This window comes from Hyperoodon ampullatus, assembly GCF_949752795.1.
Source record: "Hyperoodon ampullatus genome assembly, chromosome: 6".
Lineage (NCBI taxonomy): Eukaryota > Metazoa > Chordata > Mammalia > Artiodactyla > Ziphiidae > Hyperoodon > Hyperoodon ampullatus.
Window position 1 is genome coordinate 36,223,947 of NC_136919.1, and position 12,262 is coordinate 36,236,208.

The following is a 12,262-nucleotide window of genomic DNA, read 5'->3' on the forward strand; positions in this document are numbered from 1 at the left end:
TCTTCTAGATTTTTATAACTCTATTATTTGAGTTAGATCCCATTTTAATTCATAACACTATGTTCTCTATATGATGAACTTTATTGCCAATTTCTCTTTTTTATCTGTCTGGATTAATTTCTGATTTTACCTTTAATCCTTTTCTCTTGCTTCCCTTAGATTAATTTGATTATTTTACAACTCTTTAATGATATTAGCTAATTTTAATTCTTTCTGATTTACTAGAAATGCACTGAAAGAATGCATTCTGGTCATATTTTTAGCTTCAAATATGTAAGTTCTTATATATTCAGTGTTCTCATCATCATTTTCAATAATCTCAGCTTCAGGTGTTTTTCCTACTTTACATATTACTTAAAAATCAGGTTTGGCTGCTGTGAGAGTGGCTAAAGTAAAGTAAATGTCCATGCAGGCAGTCCACGGTCGAGGGCATCTCAGTCTTTTCCAATCTTGATATCCTACCAGTTTCCACAGTAGGCCATTTCCACATCATGATTTCAGATCCACATCCCAACCCACAGAAGAAGAATAAGGGAGAAGGAATGGATATGCACCTATCACTACCATCCACATTAGAATTTAGTCATATAGCTGCATCTAGACTCAAGGGGTCCTGGGAAATGTAGTCTTTTCTTGGTTGGTCATATGCCCAATTAAAAATTCTATTACCATGTAAAATGAAAAACCAGATAAACAGGGAACAATATCACAGTATCTGCCACAGAGAGTTTTAAAAATATTTCCAGTGAGCTGATTTGTTATTTAAATTTTTTATTTTAAATTTCTAATATTTTTGCAGTGGGTAAAACAATGGGATTGGAATTATTTCTAGTTTTCCAATTTATTGACAATTTTTATACCTTAATACATGATTCTGTAATTTTTAAATATCCATAGATATTGAAAAAGAATGTGTTTTCTTTGTAGGATACAAAGTTTTATACCTATTTATAAATCAGCTCTCCTGTTTCCTCCTGTCTATTCTTAGATAAAACACTGCCTGTCAGTTACATTCCTCCCAGGATCCACACCTCTGCTAGTTTCCTTTTACTCATTTTCCAGTTTTCTACAACTTCTCTCTGAATAGATGCTTAGAGATGGCAGAGTGGTGGTAGATGGCAGCTTCACGTATCTCATTGCCATAATTTTGTAAAATATAACGTATCTTAGAAATGGCTAGTTTGCTATTTTTCACTGGCATTAATAAGTACCTTGCACAAATGTGCCTCTTTAATAAAATATTAGGGGCTATAATTACTCAAATAATATTAATAACTGGGCTATATTTCAAGTTATAGTTTCACTATAAATTCTTGTTTCTAAAAATTTTTTTACAACAATGTATTTTATAATAATATAACTTGATTGGTTTTAAATTAAGATTTTAGAAACTACTGTACATTGTAGCCAAAACTTTTATGCAACGTTTCTATATTTTCCAGTGGAGCATCATTCCATTATTGCAGCATGTTTCCACTATTTTTAAATTTTTTAAACTATGTCACTATTCATTTTATATTTTTTAATAAAATTGTATAATCTATGTTACAACTTCACATGGGTCCCTAAAAAATTATGTGATGCTTTTTATTAGGAAATCCAAAGTTGTTCATTTTATAAAAGATAACCTCTTGTATGTAGTTCAAAACTGGAACTTGAAAATAATATGTAGAACGGCAGCTGGTGAAAAAATAAAAATTCTGTAGAGTTAAAAATTATAGAAGCTGAATTCTTAATCATAAGATGTGTTTTCCCAATGTCAGGTTAATAACTTTGTGTGCCTGGCACCAAACAGTTGTAGTTCAACTATAAAAACAATGGAGCTCCATCAGGATGAAATTGTTGAAGGGGAGGGGAAGAAGAAAACAAAGAGGGGTGAAGAGAGTATGATTTTAACATCTGAAACTCAACTTTATAATGAGAAACACTGGAGACATGATGTCATACTGCAGAAGGTAGCTCCGCTGTATTTTTTTTCAAGCTGGCTTGACCTGACGCTTCAACTAAGTCCAGATGGAAAGAAGGGAGAAATGTATATATATTCCAAGTTTAAAACAAAGGCTTAAAGCAGGGGGTTTCTCACTCATGAATTTAACATGATTGCATTTAATGCAGACCAAGTAAAGCCACCTTGTTACTCCTTCCTCCTCACCTGCTTATTCCAAACCTTTTAACCTCCCTCTGAATCTACAGGATACCGTCTGGCCTGATTAGTCTCCTAACCACTAAGATGGTGAGGGGTGGGAGGGAGTTGTTCTTTAATTCCCACTGATGGGAAAATCATCTATTGTTTTTTCATCAACTCTAAGACCCAGGTTTGGTTTTGTTGTTTGGATATGGTTTGGTTTGGTTTTCATATTTTAACATCTCAAACTGGGATGAGTCTTACAATCCAAGATGCTTCATAGTTTAATTGGCAAAGGTTTTTGTTTGTTTGCTTCTGTGGTTTGTTTTTTTGTTATGTTTTGGTTTTTGTTTTTTAGTGGAACATAAAATAATGCTGCATTCACTGTCCATGTTGTCTTAGAATTTAAAATATATAATAACTGACGGGCAACTGATGAGGCACCGGGATTTTGCTTTGTTTGGTTTTTATTCTGGAGTGATCTCTTGGTTTAAGAAAAGACCTAGAGGGTTTCCAGGGTGGCGCAGTGGTTGAGAGTCTGCCTGCTAATGCAGGGGACACGGGTTCATGCCCCGGTCCAGGAAGATCCCACATGCCACGGAGCGGATAGGCCCATGAGCCATGGCCGCTAGGCCTGTGCGTCCAGAGCCTGTGCTCCGCAACGGGAGAGGCCACATCAGTGAGAGGTCCACGTACCACAAAAAAAAAAAAAGAAAGAAAAGACCTAGAAAGTAGTCCCCTAGGACCCTAGGAGCTGGTCTGTATTCTGTGAAAGTTCACTTCTGTGGCTGCTCTTGATTAAGCAAATATAAAGCCAGCAGCCACTTTTTACCTGGGGAAAGGTCACACCCCCTCACTGAACATTCTAGGTAGAGAGTGTATCAACTTGCGTAAGAAGCCCAGAATCTTCAAAGAGAAAAGTATGAGACTGCAACTCCTATTCCCCCAGAATCAAAGACCAGGGAAATCTGGGATGAACCAGGGTGCCATTAAGCAAGAGATGCTGGAAGAAAGTGACAATGAGTTCACCAAAGGAGAAATCACTGAGCAGGTAAAAAAAGACTGGCCTTTCTTGAGTATGTGGTACAGCCTCAAGACAAGCCCAGGTTTTAAGGAGAAGGACAGTGGGTGGCTGAGAGAGGATGCCCTACAGGCTCAGCCACTCTGGCCTAATGTTGAGCTTTTTGAAGAACAATGTCCAAGCTCAGAACATGGCAGTCCAGCCAGGAACCACTGCAGTGCTGGCAGGAATCCAGGCCTTCAAGAACATTTCCTCAACTGCAGACAGGCATCCATCTTGCTGAGCAGGACCAGCCTTACAGCAGCAATGACACGCAACAAAAGCCAAAGCAATAGCACCAATGGACTGACTCTACTTGCCAGTGCCTTCTCTCCACCTGGCGTTTGGAAGTAAGACTGCCACCCTCTGGGCAGGATCTGCCACTGCATTCGTGGAAAATTAACTGAAAATTAGGACACTTGCCAATCTTTGCATCCCAGCCGCTTGAGTAAACTATTTGTAAACCTGGCACCACAGAAGACACCTTTAAAAAGTTCTCAACAAAGAGACTCACAGACATAGAAAACAAACTTATGGTTATCAAAGGGGAAAGGGGGTTGGGGGGAGGGATATATTAGGAGTTAGGGATTAAACTATACACACGACTATATATAAAATAGATAACCAACAAGGACCTGCTGTATAGCCCAGGGAACTCTACTCAATAGTTTTTAATAACCTATAAAGGAAAAGAACCTGAAAAATAATATATATATATACATATATATGTATATATATAACTGAATCGCTAGGCTGTATACCTGAAACTAACACGATGTTGTAAATCAAGTATACTTCAATTAAAAAAAAATTTTTTTAAGTTCCCAACAATCAATGAGAAGTTGTGATTATTCTAAGAAAAAAGAGTCATAATGGTTTAAAAAAAAAAAAAGTTGTTCAAAGACACAAAACTAGTAAATTAGTGGTGGATTAAAGATTCAAACCCAGGTCAACCTGGCTTGGAAAGACATGTTCTTTTCACAACATCATGCTGGCCACCTCTGAAAAGATGAGAATTCTCACAAGGGTACACTGGCAAATCAAGTTCCTCAGAGATTATCCACAATGCTTAACTTATTGTTTTACATCTGGATTAGACAATATAACCTGTGTTTGGAATATAAAGAGGAAATATCAGATGGGCCTAGAACTGGCCATCTAGTCCAGTCAAAATTCCTTGGGTTCACCGTGAACAGGTTACTGCAAAGCTTGACAAATTTAGAAGTTCCTGACAGTCTCTAATGAGAGGTTTTACAAATTATAACAGAGACCTTGACTACTTCCTCTGGAGGAAACACTATAGAGAAGCTCTAAAAAGCTGTCTTTCAGAGCCTCTTTTCATACATAAGTATGGAAAGGTGGAGGGGTTTGTCACTCATCTAAAATCCATCTACTAAAAGATTGATGGGACACCTCTAGACCTTTCTGGACATTGAACTCCATAAGGCAAAAGGGACAACTAACACTACTGCATTATTTTTACATTCTTTTTCTGATTATAAATATGATATGACCTTGTATGAAATGTGGAATAAAAACAATTTGTACAAATAAAGACAAAATAATATTCGATTCATAACCATCCCATGAAGTGATATGAACTGTTACAAGTTCAAATTCCTATGTTTCCAATCATGGCTATTAAAAAATCATAATTAGTACCACACATGGAAATAGTTTTATATCCTTCTTTTCCTTAACATACATCATGAGTTTTCCCCTAAGCATTACAAATTTCCACAATGTGCCAAGATTGTGACTTGGGGTATGGGCCATCAGGGATTCTAATTACTAGCCTGTTTGCTAGTTCATAGATGAAAAGGTAACCAAAGTCAGCATCCCAGATAAGGGTGTGCTTAAGAGGAAACGGGAAAGCCAAAGTATTATTTTAAAAGGCATGAGTGGAAAACAAAGAAAAAAAATCAGAAAACATGTGCCTCAAACACCAGGCAATATAGGTTAAACTAGTTAGGGATTTTAAAATCTATAGAGATTTACTGGAATAATGGTTTCCAGAGGGAGGGAGATTTTTATAAACAGGGTGATTATATAATTTATCATTCAAACAGGGACACCATTGGTAACTGCACTGAGACAACAACTGTAAACCAGGGCATTCCTGCAGAAACAGAGACAAATAGTTACCTTATTTATATATCTTTTATAGCAATCTAGAAGATATGAAGGTAAAGAGTTCCTAAGGGTTCCCAGACTGCTTGGATATTACTGCATTGGCAATAATTCCTCTACAGTATTGTATGCTAATTGTAGCATCAACAGTTCTTGTTCTGATCCTGTTTCACTTTCACTGTTAAATATTATGGTACTTAAAGTCAGAGCAATGTTTCAATATCATTAAAAAAAAAACAACAAGAATGATCCAGTGGGATTCATGGGACAGAGACAAGAAATTCCCCTAGAGCAACGGTACAAAAGTGTCTACTGATGACTCGATGCTTTCAGTGGAGACTGTACATTACATAAGAAATATTAATTGTATGGTATTGCTAAGGTCTCTGGACTGTTCTGTCAATCCCTGCATTCATCCCAGTGCATCATCATGATTCCAGGATTTCCCCCAGGTCCTTTTTCCACAGGAATGCTAAAAGGAGAATGAGATTTTGGTAGAATGAATGAATGAGGAGTAGTGAGAGATGGGGTCGATTTGCAAGAAGAATGGCACCTGGAATCCAAAGGTGGCAGGATTAGCCACCCCACCATGACTCCACAGGCACACAGGTAGCACATCTCCACTTGGTATTGTGTCTGAGGCAGAGAGACATACTGTTTCTCTGATGCAGATGGACTTCCCAGATCCTGAACTGGTTGGTGTACATTTCTGAACTGTCCTTTGCTCAGAAAATGACACCTGGAAGATCCCCCTATTACTTCAATGTTCTGAGCAATTTTAATAAAGTCTTTTTCTGCTTCAATCAGCCAGAGTCCATTTCTGTGGCATACAACCAATCCCTCTAACGGATAAAGCCCTTTAGAAGTAGTATGCCCTTCATTCCTCCAGTTCTTCTTAAGGTCCAACGATTGTGAAGGTCACTAAAATCTATACTAAGTCCTTATACCCAGAACACATACAGTGGTTTTCTATTTTCCATATAGTTTTATTGTTTTTTACATGTAGAAAAGGTATCTACTGTAGAAAGTTACTCTACAAGTGAAATAATTTTACATGTAAGAAGGTGTGGAGAGGAACAGGAATGGGGTTGGTCAAAAGGGACTTAGTCTTTAATCGGTAACGTTCTGATTTTTAATGAAAAGAATATTTTACTATATTATGGATACAACAGAAGTCCATTTTAAATTAAGGCAACTTTAACACCTAGCATAGACCTAGCACTGGGTCTAGCTATTATTTATTCAATAGTACTACTTATTCAATAATACTTGCTGGGAGAATGGGTAAAAGAAATATCAAGTAATTCCAGACTGTTATTTTACAGATAAAGCATATAACACTGCAAACACTGAACTGCTGGCTGGCATGTAGCAGTGGCCTGGAGTGTTAGGTGTCCACTTCTGAACAATGTATATAGTGGAAACTAGGTAGCAGAAGGGAACTAAAATGTATGGTCACACGACTTCTAGATGGCTGTGTACATTGAGTCATTAGTTGTAAGCAACGGAATAAATTATGGCTGAATTACGTGATAAGAGCTTTATTAAAATTGCTGAGAAGTTTGGAGAAGCAGGCACAAGAAACAGCAGGAAGTAGGGAGGCTGAAGAGACTAACCCCAGACCAGGTACCACCAGAGGATCAGTCTAGCATTTGCTGCTACCACTAAAAAAAAGGTTAAGCAACCTGCCCAAGATCACACAGCTACGAAGTGGTAGAGCTGGGATTGGAACCTGGACAGTCTGATTCTCCAGACTCTTCACCACTACTGTATACTAACCAATTCAGCCAAGTGAAGTCCATAAAAATCTACTGTATCGAGAGGTATGGAAGGAATGTTTATGGTAGTGTGAATGATTGCTTCATATTCTCTTGCTGGCATTTTTTATGACCTCCCATGTTTACTCTGAATGCTCTCTCTCTGACCTATTAGTTTTTTCATGTTTCTTCTCACCTGTAAGACACAGTGAAGACATGGACCAGAATAATATTCTCCTATCACATCTTGTATAATGTCTATAATCACACACTAATGGGAGGGAGAATGCACGTGCAGCAACATTCACTGGCAGTAAAAATTGATGATAAGTCTGGGGTACAACATGGGAAAAAGGCTATATTTGTCACCAAAATAAAGGAGACAAAAATTTTAAATGACTTGATAATCAGTTTAATTAGGCAAATAGATAAGTTACTGTTTTAAATCAACCACACTCTAAAATTATCCTTCTCTATGTAGTATTTTGTGCAAACTCTCTCGAAAGAAAGAAAGAAAAAAAGAAAGAAAGAAAGAAAGGAGGGAGGGAGAGAGGGAGAGAGGGAGGGAGCGAAGGAGGGAAGGAAGGAAGAAAGGAAGGAAGGGAGGGAGGGAGGAAGGAAGGAAGTAAAAGGGAGAGAGAGATAGATATTTCTTCAGCAGTGTTATTTGAAAGTAAACTATAGGGTCCTTAGGCTCTACGGGGTGTTTTCAGTTCCTCGATAACTCAGCTCTGTGGAAGGAACTACAGAATAATACAACTTCAATTTTGTCTTGTTAGAAGGAAATTCCAGTGGTCTACCATCTTTTTCAGTGACAAAGCTTTCCGGCTGAACATTAACAACATTCTTTACAAAAGACAGAGACCAGGAACATGAAGAAGACCCAAGCTAAACAGTGTGCACATGCTTGTTAAGCACGATAGAACCCAAAATATGTCTGACAGGAAAGATTAACTCCATGTGTTACATACACTCCAGCAACATATGAACCTTAAACATCAACTTCTTCAACAATTTTCACTGAGAGTTGTAACAATCACATCAACTTTCACCAGTCTAACCTGTTATTTAGGGATGCCAGATTAAATATTTATAAAAGTAGAAGAAATTATTCACTACCCTTGTTTATTTTTGAGGATAGACAGTCCCCCATGGTATATGGAGCACACATGTCTTAAGAAATAATCTGTATCCTTTTGCATTCTTGAACAATTCTGGGAAAATGAGATTATTTTACACAGTTAGAAAACTGAGTGGAATTCTCCCTTAGTCTTGAAATGCTTTCTGGTCATATATTATACTTTTGAGAATTTGGACAGAATAAAATTTCATGGAAACTATGGCAGTACCCGAAATGACTGCAACTGAGCACAACTATTACAGTATACTGTATCTCTACAGATTGTAGTAGAGAGACCATCCTCGTTACTGGGACAGAACTATTTGGTAATACTGAGGCAGCATGACACAGAGAAAAAACACAGAATTTGGAGATGGATATGGGCTGGAAAACATATAATCAAGAATGCCTATCTCTCCATCTATAAGCCCCAGACAACCCATGGTCTAAAGAGATAGAAACATTTCCTTCCTTCTTCAGGGACTATTTCAAAATGAATGAAAAGTCTGTAAACAAACAGGAGCTGCTTCAAAACAACAGTGCAGCATAAACATCAAAATAATAATTCTTCTATGGGTTGCAGTTCTTTATTCTTGGCACAGAGATAAATATGATAGTGTCTACCTAGCTCGCTGAGTGGACAATCAACTTAATAATATACAGGAAGCATTCAGTGTTCACAATCTAGCTTGGAAACTGAGTATTATTATTTTTTGAAGTTATGTATTATTTTAATATTAGTGATTTGGCTACTTTCTAAAAAATAAAAGCTCATTTTATGTATTCATTTATTATTTATGTCCCTCCAAATTGCAAAAAGGATTTTAAGAGACTTAAAAGAAAATGAAAAGAAAGAATAATTAAAACATTGAAAGGATGTAGTAGAATAAGGAATTATATGAGAAAACAATGTTGAGGAAAAAATATTTCAATTGAACAAAAGACTTAAATATTTCCACCAAATAGAGGGAAATATAAGGCTTTGGTATAAAATGGTACTGCTAAGCAACTTCTGCAGCAACTTTTCCTAAATACACACTAACATTCTGATGAAGATTCAGAAAACTATGAAACCAGCAATAAGATTAATAGACAATATCACAGAAATGTGTGGAAGGAAAGGAGTTTCCACCAACTTAAAACTTCGATGGAGCTGGATTGAGTAAAGATAATTCAGGGATTCTCAAGCTTCATTATGTGAAAGAAAGGGCTCTGCTGAGTTGAAAGATGACAGTGGAGACACTTCATCCTTCTTCTAGTCTCTTTCTCTGGCTCCATACAAGGAGACATCTATAGCAAAGGCAGAAATGGGAAGGACCTTGGTAAGAATATACAACACAGGCTGTGATATTTCACATGCTCTTGGGTTCAGAAAAAGGAGCTAAGAGAAAAGCATGATTCATTCCAGCAGAATGCACTCTACAAATGTACAGAACATAATGATATTTTGGCTGAGGCACGCAATGAGATAGCACAAAAAAGACACAAACAGATGGAGAGATATACCATGTTCTTGGACTGGAACAATCAGTATTGTGAAAATGACTATACTACCCAAAGCAATCTACAGATTCAATGCAATCCCTATCAAATTACCAATGACATTTTTCACAGAACTAGAACAAAAAAATCTTAAAATTTGTATGGAGACACAAAAGACCCCGAATAGCTAAAGCAATCTTGAGAAAAAAAAACAGAGCTGGAGGAATCAGTCTCCCTGATTTCAGACTATACTACAAAGCTACAGTAATCAAGACAGTATGGTATTGGCACAAAAACAGAAATATAGATCAATGGTACAGGATAGAAAGCCCAGAGATAAACCCACGCACCTATGGTCAACTAATCTATGACAAAGCAGGCAAGGATATACAACGGAGAAAAGACAGTCTCTTCAATAAGTGGTGCTGGCAAAACTGGACAGATACATGTAAAAGAATGAAATTAAAACACTCCCTAACACCATACACAAAAATAAACTCAAAATGGATTAAAGACCTAAATGTAAGACCGGACACTGTAAAACTCTTAGAGGAAAACAGGAAGAATACTCTTGGACATAAATCACAGCAAGATCTTTTTTGACTCACCTACCAGAGTATTGGAAATAAAAACAAAAATAAACAAATGGGACCTAATGACACTCAAAAGCTTTTGCACAGCAAAGGAAACCATAAATAAGATGTAAAGACAACCCTCAGAATGGGAGAAAATATTTGCAAGCAAATCAACAGACAAAGGATTAATCTCCAAAATATACAAACAGCTCATGCAGCTCAATATCAAAAAAACAAATAACCCAATCAAAAAATGGGCAGAAGACCTAAATAGACATTTCTCCAAAGGAGATATACAGATGGCCAAGAGGCACATGAAAAGATGCTCAACATCACTAATTATTAGAGAAATGCAAATCAAAACTACAATGAGGTATCACCTCACACTGGTTAGAACAGGTATCATCAGAAAATCTACAAACAATAAATGCTGGAGAGGGTGTGGAGAAAAGGGAACCCTCTTGCACTGTTGGTGGGAATGTAAGTTGATACAGCCACTATGAAGAACAGTATGGAGATTCCTAAAAAAACTAAAAATAGGACTACCATACAACCCAGCAATCCCAATACTGAGCATATACCCAGAGAAAACCATAATTGAAAAAGACACATGCACCCCAATGTTCATTGAAGCACTATTTACAATAGCCAGGTCATGGAAGCAACCTAAATGTCCATTGACAGATGAATGGATAAAGAAGATGTGGTACATACATAAAATGGAATATTACTCAGCCATATAAAGAATTAAATTGGGTCATTTGTAGAGACGTGGATGGACCTAGAGACTGTCATACAGAGTGAAGTAAGAGAAAAACAAATATCGTATATTAACGCATATACATGGAATCTAGAAAAATGGTACAGATGAACCGTTTGCAAGGCAGAAATAGAGACACAGATGTAGAGAACAAACGTATGGACACCAAGGGGGAAAAGGGGGATGGGATGAATTGGGAGATTGGGATTAACATATATACACTAATACGTATAAAGTAGTTAACTAATGAGGACCTGCTGTATAGCACAGGAAACTCCACTGTACAGTAGAAACTAACAGAACATTGTAAAACAACTATACCCCAACTAAAAAAAAAAAAAAAGACTCAAGGGAAAGCCACTTACCTTGCTGATGACATAAATACCAAGTCTGAATAGGTCTTATCATGCTTTAAAAAAAAAGAAGAAAAAAATTTTAATTTCAATTTTAAGTGAAAATTTTAAGTCTTTTAATTAAACATTTTAATGTTTTAATTTAAAAATTTTAATTTAATTTTTGTAAAATTTTTAATTTTTAATTTTTTTAAAAAACAGAAGAAGAAAAATGTAAATAGGCCCTATGAAAAAAAGTAATGTATCCTGAGGAAAAGATAATATCACTCTGATAACCTAAAAGAGACCTACCTATTTTTGAAAATGATATTTGGCAGGAATCACAGGGGAATTTTAGAAAACTTGGCAATCCTAAATAGGGCCCAAGAGGACATAGTGAGTGTAAAAGAGAGAGAATGGAGACAAGTAAGAATGCAACAAAATGAGAGCAAGGGCAATAATTAGAGATAAACAGGGCCTGAGTGAGATAAGGAAGTACAAAATGGAAACTAGCACTGAAATAGCAGAATTAAAATATGCAATGAAGATATTAAAGAGAAGGAATGACATGGAAAATAACTTGAAGAGCTTTCCTAAAATGTACCTGTAAAGGACAAGAGCTAAAAACTATGCAAGAAATTATACATATAGAGCACTCAGATGAAAATCTAATCAAAGGATTAAGTTATGGTCACACCAACAAAATCAGAACAATTTTAGAAGTCATAACTTTTCTGAGCTTAGAAACATAAGAATTAGAATATTCAGATCAAAAGCAATTAACAAGTTCTAAGTAAAATTACCAAAAACAGACCAATGTCAAAATTCCTCCGTTACAAGGATAAACATCCTATAACTTTTCAGGGACAAAGAGATGTTACCCACAAAGGAAATGTTTAAAATTAAAAATCACCACCACCA